The sequence below is a fragment of the Pinus tabuliformis genome, chromosome 5_1 (genome assembly GCF_031772625.1).
Source record: "Pinus tabuliformis cultivar Carrire ecotype Pingquan chromosome 5_1, CPIR1, whole genome shotgun sequence".
NCBI lineage: Eukaryota > Viridiplantae > Streptophyta > Pinopsida > Pinales > Pinaceae > Pinus > Pinus tabuliformis.
The window spans coordinates 612,553,810-612,579,682 of record NC_142305.1 but is presented as its reverse complement, the minus strand read 5'-3'; positions in this window follow the sequence as shown (position 1 = coordinate 612,579,682).

Sequence of the window (25,873 nt, the reverse complement as noted above, 5' to 3'; positions counted from 1 at the left end):
TGGAAACGGGGCTAGCCACATGTTTGTGATGTATAATATTATATAATATTTTATATTGTAATTCTAGTTAAGAGTTGATGTAGTCAAACTTAACCACTAGTAGGCTATCGGGTTGTGTTATAACCGGACCACTAGGAGGAAGAGGCATTCCATTCTGAGAGCATTTTATTCCATAGCTGAGCAAATATAACCAGGAGAGGGAGGAGGTAGAGCACACACAGATGATTTTTGCACTGTAGCATCCCACGGGTCATAGGCATTACTTCTTGGTACATGCAACAATATTTCTAGACAGAGAAAGAGTGAAGCAACCTCACCTTCCAGTTGGGTTTTCTCCGGAAAGGGTTTCCCAGAGAGCACATATTATGTATTATGTGTGCGTGTGCTTATTTTTTCGTTCTCTACTTTTCTGTATCGTTTCCATTCGAATGCATGCACTAATTACAGTAAAATCTACAGATCTAGAAATTAAATAAAACTGTAATTGTGTAGAATCTCAAATTTTTAATATAATATTGTCAGATATGTTGTGAAAAACCATCTAGTGGAATATCCATGGTAGTTTACGGATAATTTTGTATCATATTAGGTTTCTTTTGGTATTTTGTGGAGATTGTAGGGATCTAGATCGACGGGGCCAAAAATCTTAAAACCCTAATCATGGGCAATGAATGTGTAAACGAACGTCGTGATCCTGTAGAGGTGAGGTTTTCGCAACTCGAACAACAAGTCATGGATATAAACCACAATGTAAACCTCCTCATGGCAGCCCTAATAAATAATCTATGGATATTTGGAGAATATGGGGTTTCAAATGCAGAGGAAAAATTAGAACAGGGATCAGAAGATCGGGGAGAAACGGAGAACCAGTCAAAGAAAGGACCCGAAAAATATCAACCCAATTCGAGTGTCATGAACCAATCACGGTCCCTGTTTAAAATGGAAGCAAAAGTCGATATCAAGATGTACTATGGCAACGTCGATGCTCTGAATTTGAACCACGTGTTGCAGCAACTAGAAGTTTATTTCAGCGTCCATTAGATCGAGGAAGGGAAAAAGATCTCATTCGCGCAACTGAAATTAGAGGGCCATGCACTGACTTGGTGGGAGAGCCACACGAAAACCTTGAGGTTGGAGGGAGAACCTCCAATGACTAAGTGGGAGGATTTCAAAACCCTCATTAAGTCATAGTTTTATCCCATTGGGTACGTGGAGGACCAATGGATTCGGTGGTAGTACTTCAAGAAAAAGTCGGGCCAAAGCGTACAAGAGTACACCACAAAATTCAGAAAGATGGTTATAATGTTGGTTATCTCTCCAAAGAACCCAGATGTACTCCTCAAGTATTTGGGGGTCTTCATTGCCATCTACATGAGAAAATGATGTTTTTCAAGCCCACATCGGTGGACAAGGCTTGTGTACAGGCACAGTACCTGGAGAACATAGGTCTGAAAAGAGCGCAATAAAGTGTATCAAAGCAAAAGGAGCAACATGAAGCTTCTAAGGAGGGGAAGAAGAAGTGAAAAGGGGGAAAAGATAAAAAGACAGTAGCCACATCACATCAGTTCAAAGATCCTAGCAACCACTGCAACTACTGAAACATTGATAGCCATACAGAGGACAAGTGTTGGAAGTTGCATCCAAATCTAAACCTGAAGAACAAGAAGAAAGATAATAATACAAAGAATCTCATGGCCACTGATTTGAGAAATCAAGTTGAAATAAAATCAGACATGGATGAGAAGATATTTTGTACATTAGTGTAGAAGGAGGTGAATCTGAGTAGCCTTCAGCAACATGAAGAGAAAGAAATGACCAAACTCTTCCATATAAAGATACAGGTCAAGAAGACAAAGATTGATGCTCTGTTTGACTCAGGATCGCAAGCGAATCTCATTGTAGAAGAGATGGTCAAGAAGTTTTGGTTGGAAGTTCGTGATCATCCAAACCCATATCCACTAGGACGAGTAAATAAGGATGTACAATGAAAGTAACAAAATAGTGCAAAATTAACTTTTCTATTAGCATTGATTTTGTTGATGAAGTAGATTTGGATGTGGTTCCCCTTGATGTATGTGGAGTCATGTTTGGGAGCCCATACATGTACATGTGTGATGAAATATTCATGAGGAGAGATAAACAATATTGTTTTATCAAGGATGGAAAATCGTTCATCATCAACGCACACAAAGGCAAGTCAAAAATTTCACTAGTAAGTGCCAACCAAGGCAAGAAATTTATCAGTTCCAGCAAGAAGATTGTTTTATTATTTTTAATAGAAATTCATTCTGAAGAGGAGTCAATAAGAGGTAAGGCATCCCTGGAGGGGTGTACTAAGAAATAGAAACAACAATTGGAGGGGTTGTTACATGCATACAAGGATGTGTTCCAAGAGCCTAAAGGGTTGACACCTAAGAGAGAAGATGAGCACAAGATCCAGCTATTGTCAGACTCCCCATTGCCAAATATTGGACTCTAGAAATTGTCTGTTATAGAAGAAAGTGAGGTGAAGAAATAGTTGCAATAGTTGTTGGAATAGGGTGTCATTCGACCGAGTACATCACCATGTTGGTCACCCATCATCATTGTGCCAAATAAATATGGGACTTGGAAAATGTGTAAAGATTACAGGGCAATGAATAAAATCACACTCAATAATAGATACCCCCTACCCAGGATAGACAATCTCCTAGATTAGTTGCAGCAAGCAAAGTATTTCACCAAGACGGACTTGAAGTTTGGATATCACCAGGTTCGATTCAAATAAGAAGATACATGGAAGACTGCCTTCAAAACCAAGAAAGGTTTGTATAAGTGGTTAGTTATGCTATTTGGTCTATGGAATGCACCAGCTACATTTATGATATTAATGAATGATGCACTGCGCCCTTCTATATTTTCATTTTTTATTGTCTATTTGGATGATATATTGTTATATAGTGATACCTAGGAGGAGCATATGTCACATTTGTCGCATGTGCTAGAAACATTGAAGAAGCACCAGCTTCTAGAAAATCTCAAGAAGTGTGATTTTGCGCAATAGTCTTTGGTGTATCTGGGGTATGTGATCGGTGGAGGAGAAATGAAGAGAGATCCTTCCAAGATGGAGGCCATCATGAAATGACTAGTGTCTACTAATGTTTTTGAGGTTAGGAGTTTCATTGGGGCAGCACGATACCTAAGGAAAATCATAGCCTCATTTTTAGCAGTAGCAACACCACTCCACGCCATAAAAGCAAGTGGCAAGAGTTTCCAATGGGGAAAAGGTCAGCAGAATTATTTCAAGGGGCTAAAGAAGAATATTAGTCAAGCACCATTTCTAGCGTTACCGAACTTGTAGTGTCCATTTGAAGTGAAGACAGATGCGAGTGGATATGTTATGGGAGTTGTCTTGATGCAAGGAGGAAGGCTCATTTGCTACCATTTTGAAGTATTTCATGGGGCAGTTCTTAACTAACCCACCTATGATAAGGAGTTATATGCCATGGTGCAAGTTGTGAAGAAGTGTAACCACTATCTGGTGGGAAAGGAGACATTAATCCAGATAAGTCACCAGTCGTTACAATACTTGTAGGCCCATACTAAGCTACAATAGACCAAGAATTACAAGTGGATGGGGTTTCTACAACAATTTCATTTCATGATCAAGTATACGAAGGGCAGCACAAATAAGTTAGCAAATATTCTTCAAGGCCACCCACATCAAAGATTACATATTTGGGGACTCTTATGCACATGGATCCATTCACCCATGATGCATATAGAGAGGCATATTCGGAAGATGAGGACTTCAAGGAGGTGTATCAGCAGTTGTATAGTCAAAGTCATTTGCACGATGGAGACAACACCATTGACTACCATATCCAGGATGGGTTAATCTACAAGTTGGATAAGTTATGTGTACCTAAAGGTGATCATTTTCAGTTGATTAGAGAGGCTCACACCTTCAAGGTTGCAGAGCACTTTGGTTTAGGGAATATTGTGGCTAACTTGCAGAGGTATGTGTATTGGCCCAAGATGCAAGAGTAGGTAGTTAGGTTCATAAGAGGATGCATGCTTTGTTGTACCAGCAAACCTAGCAATAGGAAACGGGGTCTGTATCATCCCTTACCTATACCTACTTGTCCTTGGGAAAGAATTACCATGGACTTTGTAGCAGCTTTATAGACAACCAAGAGAGGACATGACTACCTATTCGTGGTAGTTGACAGGTTCAACAAAATGTGTGTTTTTATGCCTTGTAAAAAGACCATCAGCAAATAATAAGTAGCAAACATGTTCTTTGGATAGGTCTAGGTGCACTTTGGGATGCCAAGGAGCATCATCTCAGAGTGGGACACAAGATTTCTCAGTGCATTTTGGACTATATTGTGGAAGAATATGGATATAAAGTTGAAGAGATCTACAACATTCCATCCACAGACATATGGGCAGACAGAAGTAGTCAACAGGAATTTGGTGCAGCTTCTTAGGGGATACAATTAGAAGCATCCGAAGGCCTGGGATGAAAATCTTGTATATATACAACATTCTTATAATAGAGAAGACCACACTTCTACAGGAAAGTCTCCACTTGAGACTTGTTTTGGATATTTTCCACCTTCACTTTTAGATATTACATATGGCCAACAAGAAGGAGTGAGGGAAGTTCGTAGAAGAGATGCTTTGAGGGCTGAAAAATTTATAGAGAAGATCAGGAAGATCCATCTACAAGTACAGGAAACATTGCAGAAATCGCAGGAGAAGTATAAGGCCAGGCATGATTAGCACAAAACAAAGAAATAATTCAAGGTGGGAGACAGAGTATGGATACAGTTGAACAAGGAGAGGTTGCAAGGGCCTGGTAAGAAAATCAAGGCTCTAAGGTATGGTTCCTTTGAGATACAAGAAAATTTGGGTGATAATACCTATCGACTTAGTTTACCACCAAATATGCTTAGTTGTGAAAGTAGAGAATTTGAAACTCTATGAGCTTTCCATGCTATATTAGGAAGAGGAACAAGTCCTACCCTTTGTGGAGGATTCGGCACCAGACGCTCAGGAAGAGTTGACAGAAGATACAGTTTTTTCAAAAGAGGTCTAGAACTACAAGATAGGGGCAGCATGACCTTTGGTTGATTGGGTTGAAGGGACAACTTCTAGGCAAAGTTAAATGGTACACTAGAGAGGAGGTGGAGGAAAAATTTCCTCACCTCATTCAGTGAAATATTTTGGAAACCAAAATCCACCAAAAATGGGGATTTGTGATCCAAATTGGATCATTATATTGTTTTTCATCCATCTCGATGCATTTGGAGTGGAAAAAGTGGAGGAATGAGCTCACAGGACCGTTTTTACTGGTGGGACCCAGTTTGACGAAATGGGGTCTGAAACCTTCCGGGAGAATTTTGAGGCATCAAATGAAGTTTTTGGGGTAAAAATTTATTTCTTCAATGTATCACCTTTTCATGCTATTCTACACACAGAGACCTTTCCAATGGCGCAAGAAGCAGGTCAATCAGAGTATGTATGCAAAAGTTATGCCGCTCAGAAGTGGACCTTCCTCTTTCACACCTATAGTTCGAGAGGATGCCACCTCAGCCCCCATTATTTATGGAAAAGGGGATATCCACATGTTTGTGATGTAAAAGACTCTAGAAGAGTCTATATTGTAACTCTAGTTAAGAGTTTATGTAGTCAAACTTAACCACTAGTAGTCTATCAGTTGTGTTGTAATCGGGCCACTAGGAGGAAGAGGCCTTCCGTTCTTTGGAAAGCCTTTTGTTCCATAGCTGAGACAAGATAGCCAGGAGAGATAGGAGGTAGAGCACATAGATAGGATATGTGCACTATATCAGTCATTGGCCCTTAAGCATTACTTCTTTGTACATGCATCCATATTTCCAGATAGCGAAAGAGAGCGAAGCGGCCTCACCTTCCAGCTAGGTTTTCTCCCAAAAGGGTTTCCAAGAGAGAATATATTGTGTATTATGTGTGCGTGAGATTATTTTTTCGTTATCTACTTTTCTATATAATTTCCATTCGCGTGCATGCATTAATTACAATAAAATCTACAGATCTAGAAATTAAATAAAACTGTAATTATGTAGAAACTCACATTTTTAATATAATATTGTCAGATCTATTGTGACAAACTATACGATGGAATATCCATGGTAGTTTATGAATTAGAAACACTAGCATCAAAGGAACCATACAGGATGAACACACCAGAGTTAGTAGATTTGAAGTTGTAGTTGAAGGAAATACTTGAAAAGGGATACGTTATGCCAAGTGTATCACCTTGGGGCGCACCAATGTTGTTTATGAAGAATAAGGATGGTACTTTGAGGTTTTGCATCGATTACAAATAATTGAAAAAGGTAACCATAAAGAACATGTATCTGTTTTTAGGATTGATGACTTGTTTTATCAATTGAAGGGAGAAGTAATGTTCTCGAAGATTAATCTGATATTAGGATACCATTAGGTACACATCAAAGAAGAGGACATATAAGAGACTGCTTTTAGGACTAGGTATAGGCATTATGAGTTTGTTGTAGTTCCATTTGGTTTGACTAATGCTCCAACTACTTTTACGTGCTTGATGAATAGTGTGTTGCATCCTTATCTAGACAAGTTTTTTATTGTGTTCATTGATGATATATTCTAAGAATGGGAAAGAGTATGTCGAACATTTAGCAGCAGTCCTGAGGTTGCTAAGAGAGCATCAGTTGTATGCTAATATTAGAAAATGCAATTTCTTTTAGACAGAGGTACATTTCTTGGGACATGTTGTTTCCAAGGAAGGCATAGCAGTGAATCCAAAAAATATAAGGGTTATCATGGACTGGGCAAATCCTAGAAATGTGGATGAAGTCATATCATTCATGGGGCTAGTAGGTTACTACAGGAGGTTCATCAGGAACTTTTTACAAATTTCTTATCCCGTCACATCATTGCAAATAAATTTGAATGGACAGAGGAATGTGTAGAAAGTTTTGAACAGTTGAAGCAGTTGTTGACAAATGATAAGTTCTCAAGGTTGCAGATTCGGATAAAGAGTTTGTGGTGTGCACCGATGCTTGCAAGAGAGAGCTTGGTGGAGTATTGATGTAGGAGGGATAGGTGGTATGTTACGAATCAAGGAAACTGAATGAGCATGAGTAGAATTATGTTACACATGACCTTGAGCTAGCAACAATCATACATGCTTTGAATATGTGGAGGCATTATCTTCATGGCAGGTGTTTTATATTGTTGAGCAATCATAGTGGATTGAGGTACTTGCTTGACCAACCAAATCTAAATTCCAGGCAAGCTAAATGGTTGGCCATGATCAATGAGTTTGACTTTAAGATGAGGTACATTAAGGAAAAGGAAAACAAGGTTGTAGATGCTCTTAGCAGAATGGTGCAGGAGAATCATATAACAACTATGAGTTCTTATGGGATAGATATAGAAAAGCAGATCTTACAAGTAGTACAACATGATGATAAGTACATGGATCTTAGGAACAGGTTACAACAGGGTACAGGTGATTAAGATGTGGAATATCGTCTTACAGAAGATGGTTTGATCATATTTAGGGACAAGATCTATGTGTCAGACAACAGTGATCTCAAGATGCTTATCTTGAGGGAATTTCATGCTAAACTGTATTCAGGTCACCCAAGATATCAAAAGACATTAACAACAGTGAAGAAGTTATATTATTGGCTAAATCTGAAGAAGGAAGTGGCAGAGTTTGTGGCTAGATGCTTGAATTGTCAATAGGTAAAGGCAGAGTGTAATAATCCAAGTGGATTACTACAGTCGATTATCATTCCATAATGGAAATGGGAGGTCATTTCCATGTAATTCATTACAAGCTTTTCGAGGACATCTAGACAACATAGTTCCATCATGGTTGTGGTGGACAGGTTACCAAAGGTAGCACACTTCATTCCATTGAAGTCTACTTATTCAGCTAATGATGTAGCACATGTCTTCATCATAGATTTTGTGAGGTTGCGTTGTGTTCTGAAGAATATTGTGTTTGACAGGGATGTCAAGTTCACTTCCAGATTCTAGAAAGAGTTATTTGCAAGTTTGGGTACAAAGTTTTCCTTTGGCACAACTTATCAATAGGATTCTAGAGGACATGTTGAGAATGTACGACATGAATCAACAGTGGAAGTGGGATTATATCCCATTGGTTGAGTTTTCTTACAACAATGGGTATCAGGAGTCACTAAGGATGAGTTTGTTTGAGGAACTTTACGGGTCGAGTTGTAATACTCCCATCAGTTGCAGTGAACACGATATTGATTGGACCGGACATGTTGGCAGATATGAAAAAGGAAAATGAGGGTAAACAAGAAGAATTTAAAGGAAGCACAGGACAGGTAGAAAATTTATATGAATGAAAACAAGTTGTTTAAGGAGTTTCAGGTTGGGGAACATATGTACTTGTGCATCAAGCCCAAGAATATCTCCTTGAGGGATGGGTCATGTGCAAAGTTGGAACCTCGGTATTTTGTGCCTTTCAATATGCTCGAGAGGATTGGACCAGTGGCCTACAGACTTGCACTGCCTCTCACAGTGAAAGTCCATGATGTTTTTCATGTTTCATTTCCTAAAAGATATGTAAAGGATGTTGATCAAGTTATTAATTGGTTTGTATTTTTGGTGGAGACAAAAGGATAATTCCAATCGGAACCTCAATGTATTTTGTAGATAAAGATGTTCATGCTTTCGAACCGAGGAATCGAGCAGGGTAAAGTGCATTGGAAGTACTTTGGGCCCTGTGAAGCTACATGGGAGATTCCTAATTAGATGCAGGCTATGCATCCTTCTTTGTTTGTCGATTGAGGCAAAGCAGTTTTGGTATATGTATATATGTATATGGATGTAAATAACTCCATGAGTTGTGTTATAAAGATCTAATAAGTGGTTTGGCTATCATGTTGTTATGATTGTCATGTTGGTTTGATTTTCAGCAAGTTGATCATTGTAAGTACTGCATCGAGCTAAGTTATAAAGCTCCATGGGCAGTATGTTTTGATTTTTAGTGGTCTTGCTGGTTGTAGGTGTTATTGAAAACCAAGGACAACGTTTACCTAAAAGAGAGGGGTTTGTAACAGCCCTAGGTTAAAAATCCATAAAATAAAGTTAATAAAGGAAAAATAATAACCAAGGTCATGGGACACTCATTCCAAGCTGGATTTTGGGAAAAACATCCTAGAGTCAGTGTTCATTTGGTTTATTATGGCTAAATTAAATTGGAAAATGAAATGAAAAAGGATCTGGAAAGGCAAGTGGCATTAATTAGCATTTTATTTATGAAAATAATGGAAATTAGGAGAAAATGAAGGTGAAAGGTCACAAGTTTCATGTGACAAGGAAAATGAAGGAACATAATGGAAAATTGAAGAAATTAAAGGCATCATTGATAAAAAGGCTTCTGAGGATTAGTTCACAACCTTTTGTCAGTTCAGCTTTTGAGCTCTCTCTCTCTATTCTATCTCTCTCTCATACTCTTAGACACTTAGAGTTTTCTAGGAGCACTCTTGGAGGAGTGTAGCATACTTGGGATTTGGAGAAAGAAAGAAAACGGAAGCAAAGATAACGCAAAAAAGAGTGGGATCAAGATGCTACAATGAGATTAATTGCAGGTATCGAGTTGCATGTCTGATTTCCTTGCTAGTTTTGGCATGCATGGTACATGCATGTGTGTAGTTGGTTCTCTTGTTTTTGTTGGCATGGGTTTTTCCACCTATGACAGTGGTTTTCAGCCTTGCCTTGCCCTTTCTAGATAGCCAAGGTGTGATGGGGTTTCTCTTATTCGGTTGGATAGATTTTCGAATGGTTTTGAAACTGAGTGGGGTGGTCTCAGGAGAGAAACACAAGGCCTAGGAATTCCTGGACCAGTGAAGGTGGGATTGCAGTAAAGCCTGATTGTGTGTACCCTCGTTGGACCTAGGAATCCTCGATCAGTGAATGGTGGAATATACAGTAAATTCTAGAGGATGGAGACAGACATATTCCTCATGGTTTAGGTGGAGAAATCTAGAGCAATTCATGCTTGTATAGGCCTAGTGATCCCTAGACCGGTATATGGTGGGATTGTGGTAAATCTTGGTAGTGTGTGTTTCTTGTTTGGCCCTAAGAATCCCTTGGCGAGATTGCGATAAAGCCTAGTTGTATAGATGAGGGCTAGGGCCTAGGAATCCCTTGGTGGATTGCGGTAAAGCCTGAGGAAGCCCTAGTTGTTTGTTGTAAGTCCCACATTCATGCTTGGAATATGGCACAGGGGTGATTGGCTGAAAGAAATATTTGGTTCAACCCAATCTATGGTTGGGTGCTATGTGGAAGTCCCTGACTTGGTTGGATTTTGTATATGTAAATAAGACTTATCTTTCTCTTGCATTTTATGCGTAAATGCACTTTTTATTATGTGATTATAATGGTTTTTCTATCATTGGTATTCTGCTAATTATATGTTGGTTATAAGCATGGTTTGTGACATACTTTGGTTATGGATCTCATAATGTTTTCATTAGTAAATTAATGAGCAATGAATGTGTGACCTAATAGATGATATTGCATCTATTCAATGAGAGGACATCAGACCTTCTTCACAAATCTCAGATAAGTATGAAGTCCCTATGATCATATGTGTTTATATGACCTGTATATTACATGTTCATGATGTGTTTGATGAAATGTTTGTCATGGCTAGGCCTTGTCAAGTCAGTTCCTTGTTCAAGTTTTACATTAGAGTTAGTGCCATCTTGTTATTTATCATTTATGGAGGTTTCATGAAGTTTTGGGAAGAGTCCTGAGTCCCGACCCTTAAAAAGTGGCTCAAAATCTGGGGTTGTTGGCACAGAACTGCCTCAAAAAGGACATGGTCGCATGGAGGCCTTTTTGTGGGAGCGACTTGAGGGTCCAGTCGCATGGAAGGCTTGTGAGGGGAGAAACTAGGGATCTAGTTCACTTAAGAAGCAAGTTCTCTCAGGGGTTAGACACCTGGAGGGGTTGGTTGGCTCCTAAAGGTTTTGTAGCTCCTCAGGAAGGTTGGTTTGGTTTTGGCTTATCTATTCCACTTCCCTAACTATACTTGGGGAGTTGAATCATATCTTAGTAACACTTCATCACATGTTTACCCCAATGGACCAGTTATCTTGGGTAAATGTGGGAGGAGGGTGTTACAATTTTATATATCTAAATTTACTATCCTTTTACTAAAAAAGTGTGAAAGTTGACAATATACTTAATTGGATGCAATGGGACATGGGATGGGTCTTCTTATATGAAGTCAGCTAAGAGAATCCTAAGTGATGTGATACTTGGTTTATATTATATGCCAATAGGTTCTTCTTTAAATTGTGGCAAGGAAGGGGATCAAGTAATTGAGCATATTAACCCTAGACATATACCCATAATAATAGATAGATATTGAATTTTTGTGTTTCTATTATTATATCAGTGTTGTTGTTTAGACCCTTTAATTAGTGTTGTACCATTTACCTCCTATATACCAAGAAGACCTATTTTTAGAATGATTCCATTGTGTGCATTTGTTATATTGTAAAAGAAAATTTCCCCTTCGAAGAGGATTATATTTTATTCTTATATATAATTCTCAAGGCATGGAGTTATTTCTCTTTCTATGTTTAGGTTGTTTGGATGTTTGTTCCATAATATTTGGTTTTGAAGCATACAATCCTAGGTTTTTACTCTTTCAAATGAATCATCTTGGAATGTCACTGTAAACATTTTTCAATGAAGTTTCAAATTATAAAAAATTTAGGAGCCTTAGGAGACATAGTGAAGTACTTGTGAATTTTTTTAAGGTTTTTAATCATTATATTTTATGTGATATATCTTATGGCATATAGATTTCACAAATAGTCTTGAAATTATTATTAAAGGAGTCATATTAGAATTTTGCTACAACTATTTTGGGTGAAGTCTCATATTGTGAATTTTGCAAGAGCCTATGGAGACATGGAAAAGTACTTGTGATAAAAATTTCATGTTTTAGTTCACCATAATTTATAAGATATGGATTATAGAAGTTAGATTTTTTTACCATCTTTGAAATTAGTATCAAATGAGTCATCTTGGAATTTTCAATATAATTTTTTTAATAAATTTTTAGATTGTGAAAGTTTCAGTAGTATCAGTAGACATATTTCAAAACCCATGGTAAGAATTTTAGATTTTAATTCACTATGAAGTTACAAGATATGGAAATTAGTATTATTTTATGTCTCAAGCGAGTATTCTAGGTAACAAAAATCATATCTACTTTTGTAAAGATCTAAGCTAAGTGTCACAAGTTTTCTTGTATAGGGTATAGACCATACTAATTTCTTTTAAAATTTCATAAGTTGATATGAAAACTTGAGCACATGGAAATTTGTATGGAACAACTATCATGAGAATGAAAAAAATCAACAAGTTTTGGGGAAGTTACCATAAATTTTCCTTGGTAAACAGTAATTCAATCAAACTTGTGGCATTATAGAGAAGACATAGTAGGACACCATAGACCAAAATTTCAAAATTAAAGGTGTGATAATTTCATATTTATATAAGCTACAAGTTTGACTTTATAACAATGTCCAAATTATGGTTCGGAAGGTACATAACTTATAATTTTCATGAATTTGGTTGGAAGACCTATTTTTGGAAATTTAAAAATGTGGTAAAGTTAAAATACGAAGAAAATATAGATAAATATTATTGTTATCCCACATGGAAAAAGGTGTTTCAAAAATGTCCACACCACTTAAACCTTAAGAGATCTTAGCCATGAATTAGGAGGAAAGTGAAGATACACATAAATGCTATCCAAATTGGTGAACCAATTTAATGAGGTCAATAACAAAGGATGATTTGATAATCACATAAGGACAACTACGATAAATGGAAAATAAGATGTATAAAAAGATGTAACATCCCTCATCAAAATCCATGTAATAAAGTTAATAAAGGAAAAAAAATAACCATGGTAATAGGACACGTATTCCAAGTTAAATGCTCGACAAAACATAGTGATGGGGATCACTTGTGATTTATTAATGGCTATGGAAATTGGCAAAGTAAATGGAAAAGTCTTTGGAAAGGCATGAGCCATTAATTGGTATTTTATTTATGAAAATAATGGAAATTAGAGGAAAGGAAGGTGAAAGGTCACAAGTTGCATGTGAGGAGGAAAATGAAGGAAAATAATGGAAAATTGAAGAAAATAGAGGCCTCATTAATAAAAATGCTTTTGAGGATCAGTTTGTAACCTTTTGTCAGTTCATTTTGGGATATCTCTCTCTATTATCTCTCTCTCATACTCTTGGACACTTAGAGTTTTCTTGGAGAAATCTTGGAGGAGTGTGGAAGACTTGGATTTTTGGAGAAAGAAGGCAAAGGAAGGGCAAGAAAGTGCAAGAGGACATTGGGATCAGCAGCTACAACGGTTTTGCCTGCAGATACCGAGTTGCATGTACGATTTTCTTGCTAGTTTTGGTATGCATGGCATATGCATGTGGGTTCTTGGTTATGATCTATCATTGGCATGGAGGAATGCCTAGATTGACAGTGGATTTTCTTAGCCTTTCCATTTCCTAGATAGCCATGGTGTTGTGGGTTTCTTTCCTTTTGTTTTCTGGTTGGTTCTCATATTCCTTTGGTTGTGGGTTGAGTTATTAGTTCCTGGAGCCTTGGTTGGACAAACGCTTTGGAGCCTTATAACAACTTGGGTTGAGTTACTAGTCCTGGAGCCTTGGTTGGAAAAACACTCTGGATCCCTTGGTGGGTTGAGTTACTACTCCTGGGTCTTTGTTTGGACAATTCTCTGGAGCCTGACAAAAATTGTGGGTTGAGTTATTAGTCCTAGAATCCTTGGTTGGAACAAATGTTCTGGAGCCCTGGACAGCTTGGGTGGAGACCAATCTGGTAATGGTTAGTGATGTCCAACTGTGAGGTGGAATCACTGGTTGAGGGTTGATGTGGTTTGGCCTCTGGAAGCCCTGGTTTGGTTTTATTCGATGTGTTTCATGAGATCCCACATTCATGCTTGGAATATCACACAGGGATGACAAGCTGAAAGAGAGATTTGGTTCAACCTAGTATATCGTCGGGTGATTCGTGGAAGTCCCAGACCTGGTTGCATTTTTCATATGTTAATAAGATTGTCTTTCCTCTTGTATTTGATGGGTAAATATACTTGTTTATATGTGGTATTTATGGCTAAAATATCCCTGTTATTTCTATTGGTTATATGTTGGTTAAGAACATGTTTTATGACAGTGATGGTGTATGGATTTCATCATGTTTCAATTTGTAAATAAAAGAACAATGAATATATGACCTAATATATGATAATGCACCTAATGTGATAAGTAATCAATGCTTCTTAGTGATTCTCAGATAAGCATGAGACCCCTATTCTCAGATCTGTTGTTATGACCTGTAGAATGCACATTTGTGACATGTTAGACAAAATGTTTGTCATGGCTAGTAGGAGTCCAATAAAGTATTTGTTCAAGTATTTTTATTAGTATCATTGTTTTGATGTTACTTTTCATTTTTGGAAGCTTCATGAAGTTTTAGGAAGTGGCTTGAGAATTAGCCCCGAAAATGTGGCATAGAATCTAGGGTCACTAGCTCTGAACTAACTGAAAAATTCCCTAGTCGCTTGAATTCCCTTACTATGGGAGTGACTGGAGGGTCCCAGTCTCATGAATTCCCATATCAAGGGAGCGACTGAGGCCCTAGGTCAGTAAAATGTTAATTTGCCTCACGGGTTTGTCACCTAGAAAGGTTGGTTCGCTCCTGAAGGTTTTGTAGCCTATGTAGAAGGTCAAATTGGTTGTGTTGTGTGGGTTCCACTTCCTTAACTATACAATGGAATTTGAATCAGATCATAGTAGCCTCTCATCACATGTTTACCCCAGCGGACTGTTAACTTTCGTAAATGTGGGAGGAGGGTGGTTACAGAGTGGTATCAGAGCATGTTTCACCCCTTGGACTGGATGGGCCATGTGTTGGTCATGTATCCATGTCGGTTTCATATATGTGTTCCTTATGCTTGTGGTTTATGTGCTTATTGCATATGCATGGTAGTGGTCATAGCTGTAGTGGTGTCACCATGTGAAAAGTTGATGGTGTTGTTTTTGTATGTAGTCGTCATGAGTGTATGTTAGTTATGCATTGGTTATGCATGTCAGTGTTTATATGTTGTTATGCGTATGTTGATATGGTTGTAGTTGTCATCCATGAGGTCATGGTATGTAATCGGTATGGTCATGCATTGATGAATGGATAATGATTGAAATAATGATTAAATGTTGATATGATTATGTTTATATATATGTATTACGCTAGTCAGCTTGATCTTGCAGATGACATATCCTCCCGTGAACTAAACTGAGGTACGTTGGCTTGTTTATGATTTAGTTTAGAAGAAAAAAAAAACATGAATAGCAAGATGGTAGACTACAGTTCTTGAGACTTTCGCTATGGATTAGATGATCAGTGTGGTGTTAGGCATTATTCTGACTTAGTAGACACATTGAGAATTTTGAAGGAAGAAATAAAAATTTGTAAAGCAGATAATGACAAAATCATTCAAGCACAGGAGAAACAAGCATAAGTTAATGGAGTAATCCTTCAGGGTTTTTCAGAACTACAGAGACAGGGACCACTTCGGATCATCCATGGACAGGATCCTAGGACGAATGGGGCATATGGTAGTAGATCTCATATTCGACACATATCAGATAGAGGTGACACGATTAGAGAGGGAAGGTACTTTGACACTTCGGATAGGAGAGGTGATGGACACAATTACTATTCTAGTTCTAGTTCTAACGGGTATCATGATCATCGTCATTATCATCCTTATAGGAGGAGTGACAGGGGAAATTTTCCGGATGATTTCAAGAAATAAAATCCACCTACATTCGATGGGGAAATGAAGAAGTCATAGGATGCATAGGCATGGTTGCTTGGTATGAATAAGTTCTTCAAGTTGCATGATTACTCAAAAAACATGAAGGTCGGAATAGTTACATCCAGTATTAAAGGCAAAGCAGATATCTGGTGGGAAGATGTAAAGAATATCAAAGATATTTATGAAGAGGAGTTGACTTGGAGCAAGTTCAAGTTTAAGAATTTTATAAATTGAAGATGGGATCCATGACCGATGAGGCGTACACTAGAAGATTATTGGAGTTATTAAGGTGTGTGCCTTACCTCAAGGAGGAGAAGCCAAGATTCAAAGATTTATCAGTGGGTTTCCAATAGTATTCAAGGACAAGATTGATTTTGATGAGCCTATATCATTGGAGGAGGCCATCTGGAAGCTAAAGCTTTGTTTTGAGAAATCAAAGCACAGATCTGAGACTAAGCAAGAATGGAAGGGTAATGATAATAATAAAGGAAAATGGTACAAGAAGCAACCAAGATAACACAGGTAACAAAGAGGGAGCCTGTACGGTGTTGGACTTGTGGAGGAGAGCATCATAGGAGAGATTGTCCACAGCATCAAGGTGGTAGACCATAGATCCACAGTGCGCAAGAGGAACAAATAGTGGGAGATGTTAGATAAAGTATTCCATGGATCTTTGTAGCATTGGAGAACAGGCAGGCAGATCATCAAGCGTCTATAATCGAGATGGACGGTAAGCTTTGTGATCAAGTTGTTTCTATTTTGATTTACCCTGGATCTAATTATAGTTATGTTAACCCTAACCTAGTGGATAAGTGTGGTTTGAATAAAGAAGTGCATGCAGAATCTTGGTTAGTGTAGCTAGCTACAGGTACAAAGAAGTGAGTTCATCATTGGGTAAGAGCTTGTGCATTTGAGTTGAATGGTATGCTTATATCAACACATTTGAATGTATTACTGTTGGGATCATATATTATGTTGTTGGGCATGGACTGGTTGTATCTTCATAGGACTAAAGTGGATTTCCATGATAAATACATTGAGTGCTTAGATGATAATGGAGAATAAAGAGTCTTACAAGCTAAGAAGAAGGTAACATCAGTCAGAATGGTTACAACCATGCAGGCGAAGCATAGTCACAGGAAAGGGTGTGTGTTATTCATAGTGCATATTTCCAGTGACAAAGGTAAGGAAGTTGAGGATGTGGATGTCTTGAGCAGGTACCGAGTTCTACAACAGTTTCAAGATGTGTTTCCAGTGGAGATTTTAGAGTTGTGCCTCACAGGGAAGTATACTTTTCTATTGAGTTGGTACCAAGGGAAGCACCAACATCAAAGACACCTTACAGGATGAGCACACCAGATTTGGTGGAGTTGAAGTTGTAGTTGAAGGAAATGATTGACAAGGGATACATTAGGCCAAGCGTATTGCCTTGAGGTGCACCAATATTGTTTTTTAAGAATAAGGATGGTACTCTCAAGTTATGCATTGATTACAGGCAGTTGAACAAAGTGACCATCAAGAATAGGTATCCATTGCCAAGGATTGATGACTTGTTCAATCAGTTGAAGGGAGCAATAGTGTTCTCAAAGATTGATATGAGATTAGGATACCATTAGGTACGCATCAAAGAAGAGGATATTTACAATACTACTTTCCAGACCAAGTATGGGAATTATGAGTTTGTTGTAGTTCCATTTGGTTTACTAATTTTCTAGCTACTTGTATGTGCTTGATGAATAGTGTGTTGCGTCCATATCTAGACAAGTTTGTTATTGTGTTCATTGATGATATATTGATATATTATAAAAATGAGGAAGAATATGCCAAAAATTTAGCAACAGTATTGAGATTGCAAAGAGAGCATCAGTTGTATTCCAAGCTTAGAAAATTCAGTTTCTTTCAGACATAGGTACACTACTTGGGGCATGCGGTTTCCAAGGAATGCATAGCAGTGGATTCGGAAAAGATATGGGCTATCATGGAACGGGTAGCTCCTAGAAATGTGCATGAGATAAGATCGTTCATGGGGTTAGCAAGTTATTATAGGAGGTTCATCGGGAACTTCTCTCAGATTGCTTATCTAATTACATCGTTGCAAAGAAAAGATAAGAAATTTGAATGACAAAGGAATGTGCAGCAAGTTTTGAGCAATTAGAGCATTTGTTGACAAATGTTCCAGTGTTAAAGATTGCAAATCCAGACAAAGAGTTTGTGGTATTTACATATGCTTGCAAGAGAGGACTTGGTGGAGTTCTTATGCAAGAAGGACAAGTAGTATGCTATGAATCAAGGAAATTGAATGAGCATGAGCAGAATTATCCAACATATGATCTTGAGTTGACAGCGATCATCCATGCATTGAAGATGTGGAAACACTATCTTCTTAGCAGGAGGTTTGTACTATGAGTGATCACAATGGATTGAGGTATTTATTTGACCAACCGAATCTAAATTCCAGGCAAGCTAGATGGTTGGCCACAATCAGTGAGTTTGACTTTGAAATCAATTATATTAAAGGTAAATAGAACAGGGTTGTAGATTCTCTTAATAGGTTGATACAGGTAAATCACATAGCATCTATGAGTTCTTATGGGATAGATTTAGAGGATTGGATCTTGCAGGCAGGATATCAGGATGACAAGTATAAGGAACTTATTCATAGGTTATAGCAGGGTACAAGTGATTAGGATGTGGACTATCATCTCACAACATATGGCTTGGTTAGATTTAGGGATATGATATATGTTCTAGACAACAGTGAGATCAAGAAGCATATCTTGAGGGAATTTCATGCTAATTTGTATTCAAGTCCTCGAGATATGAGAAGACGCCAATAGTAATGAAGAAGTTTTACTATTAGCCAAATTTGAAGAGGGAAGTGGTAGATTTTGTGGCTATATGCTTGGATTATCAACAAGTAAAGGCAGAGTGTAAGCACCCAGGTGGTCTACTACATCTGATTCTGATTCCAGAGTGGAAATGGGAGGTCATTTCCATGGATTTCATCATAGGTTTTCCAAGGACATCTAGACAGTATGATTCCATCATGGTTGTGGTTGATAGGTTGACAAATGTAGTGCACTTCATTCCAATGAAGTCTTGATATTCAGATAATGATGTCGCACATGTATTCATTAGAGATGTAGTGAGGTTGCATGATGTACTGAAGAAGATCGTATCAGATAGGGATACCAAGTTCACTTATAGATTTTGGAAAGAGTTATTTACAGGTTTGGGTACAAATTTTTCCTTTAGCACAATTTATCATCCGCACACTGATGGACAAACTGAGAGGGTCAACAAGATATTGGAGGATATGTTGAGGATGTATGTGATGCATCATTAGTGGAAGTGGGAAAAGTATCTTCCATTGGTTGAATTTTCTTACAACAATAGGTATCAGGAATATTTGAGCATGAGTCTGCTTGAGGCATTATATGGGTGGAGTTGTAATACTTCCATTAGTTGGAGTGATCCAGTTAACAAGGTGTTGATTGGACCAAACATGTTGGCAAAGATGGAAGAGGAAATGCAAGTAATCAAGAAGAATTTGAAGAAAACATAGGACATACATATGAGTTATGCAAATTAGAACAGGATGTTTAAGGAGTTTCAGGTTGGGGAACAGGTGTACTTGCGCATCAAGCCCAAGAAGATCCTCTTGAAGATTGAATCATGTGCCAAGATGGCACCTTGGTTTTGTCACGGGGCTTCACTAGGGGAGAAATGTGATACCATGTGGGTTCATATTAGGGGATATATATTGAGGAAAAAATGACATAATATATTGGGGGATATAGAGGGGGTAAACGGTTTTTATATTGACAGTTATAAAAAATGGAGCTAAAATTTAATGAAAAAATATAAAGGGGTATAAAAAAAGTTAATGAAAAATTGGATACCTACAATATCTAGTGAAAGTAGGGGTTTTTTAGCTTGGGAAGGTGTATTGGGTTCATATTGGTAGGGAGTTAATTAATGTGATTTTTAGAGGTATTTTCCAATATGTAGTCAAATTAGGGGTATTGTTTAGTATGTCACGAATGCACGCGATATGTCATAGGTTCATTGAATGAAGCCCCCGTGGGTTTTGTGGACCTTTCAAGATTCTTGAGAGGATTGGACAAGTAGCCTATCGACTTGCACTTCCTCCGACAATGAAAGTACCCTATGTTTTCCATGTGTCATTTCTTAAGAAGTATGTTAAAGATGTTGATCATGTGATTGAATAGTCTGAATTACAGGTGGAACCAAAAGCAGAATTCCAGCAAGAACCTCAGTGCATTTTGTAGAGAAATATTCTCTTTCTCCGGAACCAAGCAATTGAGCAGTTTAAAGTGCAGTGGAAGCACTTTGGGCCTGATGAAGTTATGTGGGAGATGACTGATCAGATGCGGGCTATGTGTCCTTCTCTATTCATTGGTTGAGCGAATATTTTTGGTATATTTTTTGGTTTGATGTTTTGGTATATGTATATATGTATATGGATGTAAATACCGCCACGAGTTGTGTTATAAAGCTCCAATAAGTGGTATGGGTGTCATGTCGTTATGGTTGTCATGTTTTTAAGTTTCTCATGTTGGTTTGCTTCTCAGTAGGTTGATCATTGTAAATATTGCATCGAGCTAAGTTAAAAACATCCATAGGAAGTATGTTTTCTTTTCAGTAGTATTGTTGGTTGTAGGTTTCATTCAACACCGAGGATGGTGTTACCCCAAGGGGGAGGGTTCTGTAAAAACCCTGGTCAAAATCCATGTAATAAAGTTAATAAAGGAAAAATAATAACCATGTTAATGGGATACATATTCCAAGTTGAACGTTGGGAAAAACATAGTGATGGGGATCAATTGTGATTAATTAATGGGTATGTAATATAGGCAAAGTCAATTGAAAAGGCTTTGGAAAGGCATGAGGCATTAATTGGCATTTTATTTATGAAAATAATGGAAAGTGGGAGAAAAGGAAGGTGAAAGGTCATAGGTTGCATGTGAGGAGGAAAATGAAGGAAAATAATGGAAAATTGAAGAAAATAGAGGCCTCATTAATAAAAAGGCTTCTGAGGATCAGTTTATAACCTTTTGTCAATTCATTTTTGGAGCTCTCTCTATTCTCTCTCTCTCATACTCTTGGAAACTTAGAGTTTTCTTGGAGCACTCTTCAAGGAGTGTGGCATACCTGGAGTTTTGGAGAGAGAAGGCAAAGGAAGAGCAAGAAATCATAAGAGGACATCGGGTTTAGAAGCTAAAAGGGTTTTGCATGTAGGTACTGAGTTTCATGTTTGATTTCCTTTCTAGTTTGGCATGCATGGCATATGCATGTGGTTTCTTGGTTATGATATGTCATTGGCATGGATAAATGCCTAGAATGATGGTGAATTTGTTTAGCCTTGCCATTTCCTGGATAGCCATCGTGTTTTGGGTTTCTTTCCTTTTGTTTTCTGGTTGGTTCTCATATTCCTTTAGTTGTGGGTTGAGTTATTAGTTCCTAGAGCCTTGGTTGGAAAAACTCTCCAAAGCCCTGTAACACCTTGGGTTGAGTTACTTGCCCTAGAGCCTTGGTTAGAAAAATGCTCTAGAGCCCTTGGTTGGTTGAGTTACTATTCTGGAGCCTTGGTTGGACAAATGCTTTGGAGCCCAACAGCGCCTGTAGGTTGAGTTACTAGTCTTGGAAGCCTTGGTTGGAACAAACGCTCTAGAGCCCTGTACAACTTGTCTTGGAAGCCTTGGTTGGAACAAACGCTCTAGAGCCCTGGACAACTTGGGTGGAGACCAGTCTGGTGATGATTAGTGATGTCTAACTGTGAGGTGGAATCATTGTTTGAGGTTTGAGGTGGTTTGGCCTCTGGAAGCCCTAGTTTGGTTTTGTTGGATATGTTTCATGAGATCCCACATTCATGCTTAGAATATGGCATGGGGTGACTAGCTAAAAGAGAGATTTGGTTCAGCCTAGTCTATGGTCGGGTGGTTCGTGGAAGTCCTAAACTTGTTTGCATTTTGCATATGCTAATAGTATATTCTTTCCTCTTATATTTTATGGGCAAATATACTTGTTTGTATGTGGTATTCATGGCTGAAATATCCCTAATATTTCTGTTGGTCATATGATGGTTATGAGCATGTTTTACGATAGTGATGATGTATGGATCTCATCGTGTTTTGATTTGTAAATGAATGAACAATGAATATATGACCTAATAGATGATAATGAAACTAATGTGATAAGGCATCAATGATTCTTAGCAATTCTTAGAGATTCTAAGGTAAGTATGAGACCCTTATGCTCATATATGTTTTATGACCTGTAGAATGCATATTTCTGACATGTTTGACGAAATGCTTGTCATTGTTTTGATGTTAACTTTTCATTTTTGGAAGCTTCATGAAGTTCTAGGCAGTGGTCTAAGAGTTGGCCCTCAAAAGGTGGCACAAAATCCAGGGTTGCTCGCTCTGAACTAACTGAAAAATTCCCCAGTCGCTTGCATGCCCTTGATGTGGGAGTGACTGGAGGGTCCCAGTCACATGCATTCCCATGTCATGGGAGCGACTGAGGCCCTAGGTCAGTAAAATGTTAAGTTGCCTTAGGGGTTGATGACCTAGAAAGGTCGGTTGGCTCTTGGAGGTTTTCTAGCCTGTGTAGAAGGTCATATTGGTTATGTTGTGTCAGTTCCACTTCCTTAACTATACATGGGGAGTTGAATCAAATCATAGTAGCCTCTTGTCACATGTTTACCCCAACAGACCGGTTAACGTAGGTAAAAGTGGGAGGAGGGTGGTTACAAAAGACGTAACAATTACAAAATTTCATGTCATCCATGATTTTAAATATCATAGATGGGGTAATTAATAAAGGAGATATTAAGATGCAAGGAAATAAAGAAAATTTGGATAACATAAATATTGGGTTCCGAAATCATGATTATTCATCATGCCAACATTTGTATTATCAAGGGTTCAACCTAGCACCATAACTACTTAAATCCTAAGGTTGACACGATGAAATTTGATGGTAGATATCCTCTAACATGGAAATTTTAGACAAGGCACTTATTTGGCCTACAACAGGTTCACACCTTACAAATGGTAACTTTTTCATCATTGTATTCAAAATCTTAACAATTTGCTTGGGACCAATGGCTTTATGAATGAAAAAATTATTTTATTGTCCCTTGGTCCATTTTTTAGATGATTTAATAACACATTATGAGGACATTACGAGTAATACATTCTTTAGTCAACTAATAAATCTCTAGAAAATAGGTCCAATTACAAATCATATTTAGCAATTCCAAAGGCTAAGTCTTATGTTAAATAACGTTCTATACAAGATTTTGTTAGATCTCTTTATGGGTAGTTTAAAGGAAAGAATTCAACATGAGGTGTGCCTCTTTAAACCTAATCCCTAGAGCATGTTTTTAGTGTGGCCAAGAAAGTTGAAATTAAAAAATGGCTACTATAAGAGTAGTCATTAAAAACTATATATAACACCATGTTCCCTCTCCTAACATCACTTAACTTACAAGGTTTTGATTTTTTTAGCATCAGGAAGTATTCCTGCATGCCTAGTAGCCTTCATAATTGGAAAAAAGAAATTGTGAATATTAAAATAACAATCAATTTTCATATTAGTTTAATGTAGGCCCCAAGAATCCTAAGTTGGCCCCACCATTAAAGGTGATGCTTGGTCAACAAGGGCACCCATTTTACCATTATAAATACACAAGAAGACATCTAATTTGATCATCCAATCAATAATTGACATATCATCTAAAGTAGTCGCACGAGTGGACATAGAAGAAAGATGATGTTGATTGTAATTTGAAGGTACTTCATCAAGAAAGGACAATGTAAGGTTTTCCAAATGAGAGGAAGTAGAAGTGGAAAAATAGCCTACTCACATGACAAAGAATAAATTGTAGAAGGATTTTCTTCCATGATAAAGGAAGCAACAAGAACTACTACATGAAAATATGCTCCAAGGACAAAGGGAGTTTTGATTTCAAATTGAAAAATTGAATATATTTGCCTTTAAAGGCTCCAAGGATTTGGCTAGGTCATAAAGGAATTTGAACAGAAAGGTAAATTTCCCAAGAATATTACCAGGGAAAATTATAGAATACATTCACCTTTGAAGCCAAAAGGACTTCGCTAGGTTGACGAAAAGATGAATGTCCTAGGGAAATTATAGGATTGATAAGATCTTATCCTCAGAAGCCAAAAAGACTTATCTACCTGAAGGAATTGGTTATGTCAACCAAAGTAGATAGATGTAATTCACCTTTAAATCCACATGGACTTGGCTCAGTCATAAAAGACTTTGACTTGAAAGGTGAATGGTCCAAAGGAAAATGCTCTCCAAGAAAATAGAAAAATTTGATGCCTAGGCTAGGTCATGACCAAGACGAGATTGACACATTTTCCTAGGGATTTATAATGGACTTTGGCTAACCTTGGTTATATAAGGAAATAGATTTATCACTCCAGGATGGAGTTATCTCTAGACCTGTATATTTCTAGCATGCTCATGAACTTTTACACTGAGGAGAAATTTTTCTTCGGCAATAAGTTTACATTAAAGTCATCAAGGAATTTGAAAAAAGAGACTTGGATGTTCTAATAGGGAGTGACATAAATAAATCATGCATGTAAGAATAAGTCCCATTGTCTACTCCTATACACATCAACATGAGTATCTTATGAAACTTTTCTTATGAAGGAGAATTCTCAGCTGAAGGGAAATTTGTTGTAGGAGAATACCTCCCTTGCTAAGTGGGAGTGTTGATTTTTGTAACATCGGGAGGTATTCTTGCATGCCTAGGAGCCTTCCAAATAAGAAAAAAGAAATTATAAATATTAAAAGAAAATTCAATTTGTATATTGGTTTAATGTAGGATCCAAGAATCCTAAGTTGGCTCCACCATTAGAGGTGACCCTTGGTTAAGAAGGGCACCCATTTGACCACTATAAATACACAAGAAGACATCAATTCAGTCATCAAATCAATAATTGACTTATCATCTGAAGTAGTAGCACGAGTGGATAGAGAAGAAGGATGAAGTTGATTGTAATTTGAAATTTAACTAAGATTGACCATTGACCAAATATAATTGCAGCTCAGATCTGACCTTGGGAAATTGAACGCATGTCAAATTGACCTCGGAAGGTTGACCGCAAGACCGAATATATCTATTGATTGAAATTATGTATGTTGACTACCATTGACCAGTGTTGACCAACATTTACTTCTCTGTTTTGAAGGATTTAGCCAGCAATTACAGTTTGGAATAATTTTGACCATGTTCATTTGGTATTTGGGCGTGAAAATTGGCATATATTTCTAAACAATATTTATTGTGAACTTTTGTTGAAGATTGAATTCTCCTTAGAAGAAAATTTTGTTGCATTTTTCCCAAGGTTGGGTTTTCCCAAGGTAAATTTGTATCTCTTGTGTTTGATTCTCTTTATGATCCTATTGTTATTATTCTTCTATTGTTAATATTTTGTATGTATTATTACTTAATGATTCATGTGACATAATATAACTTAATTATAAATCATTAGAAGTAATTATCAAGATTAAAAAATCAGTTTCTAATATTGAAAATTCAACACAAGGTTGATACCTAAACAAATGTATGAAATAAGTGCAAAGGAACTATGTTTCAATTGTGACAATAGGTACATTAAGGGGCATCAATGTAGTGGGAATATTTTTTTTTTTACATAGACTATGAAGAGGTAAAAGATCAAGAATTAGAACCAACACAATATCTAGAACTAGAAGAAGTTACTCCAACCATATATTTCCATGAATTGGATGGAATCTAAACTCTGAAAACCCTCAAGTTAAGAAGTATATATCAAAATTAAAAAGGTAACGATGTTGATTTATTCTAGTAGTACCCATAACCTGATTACTTTCAAATTAGTGAAACCACTCAATTGATTTATATATCTA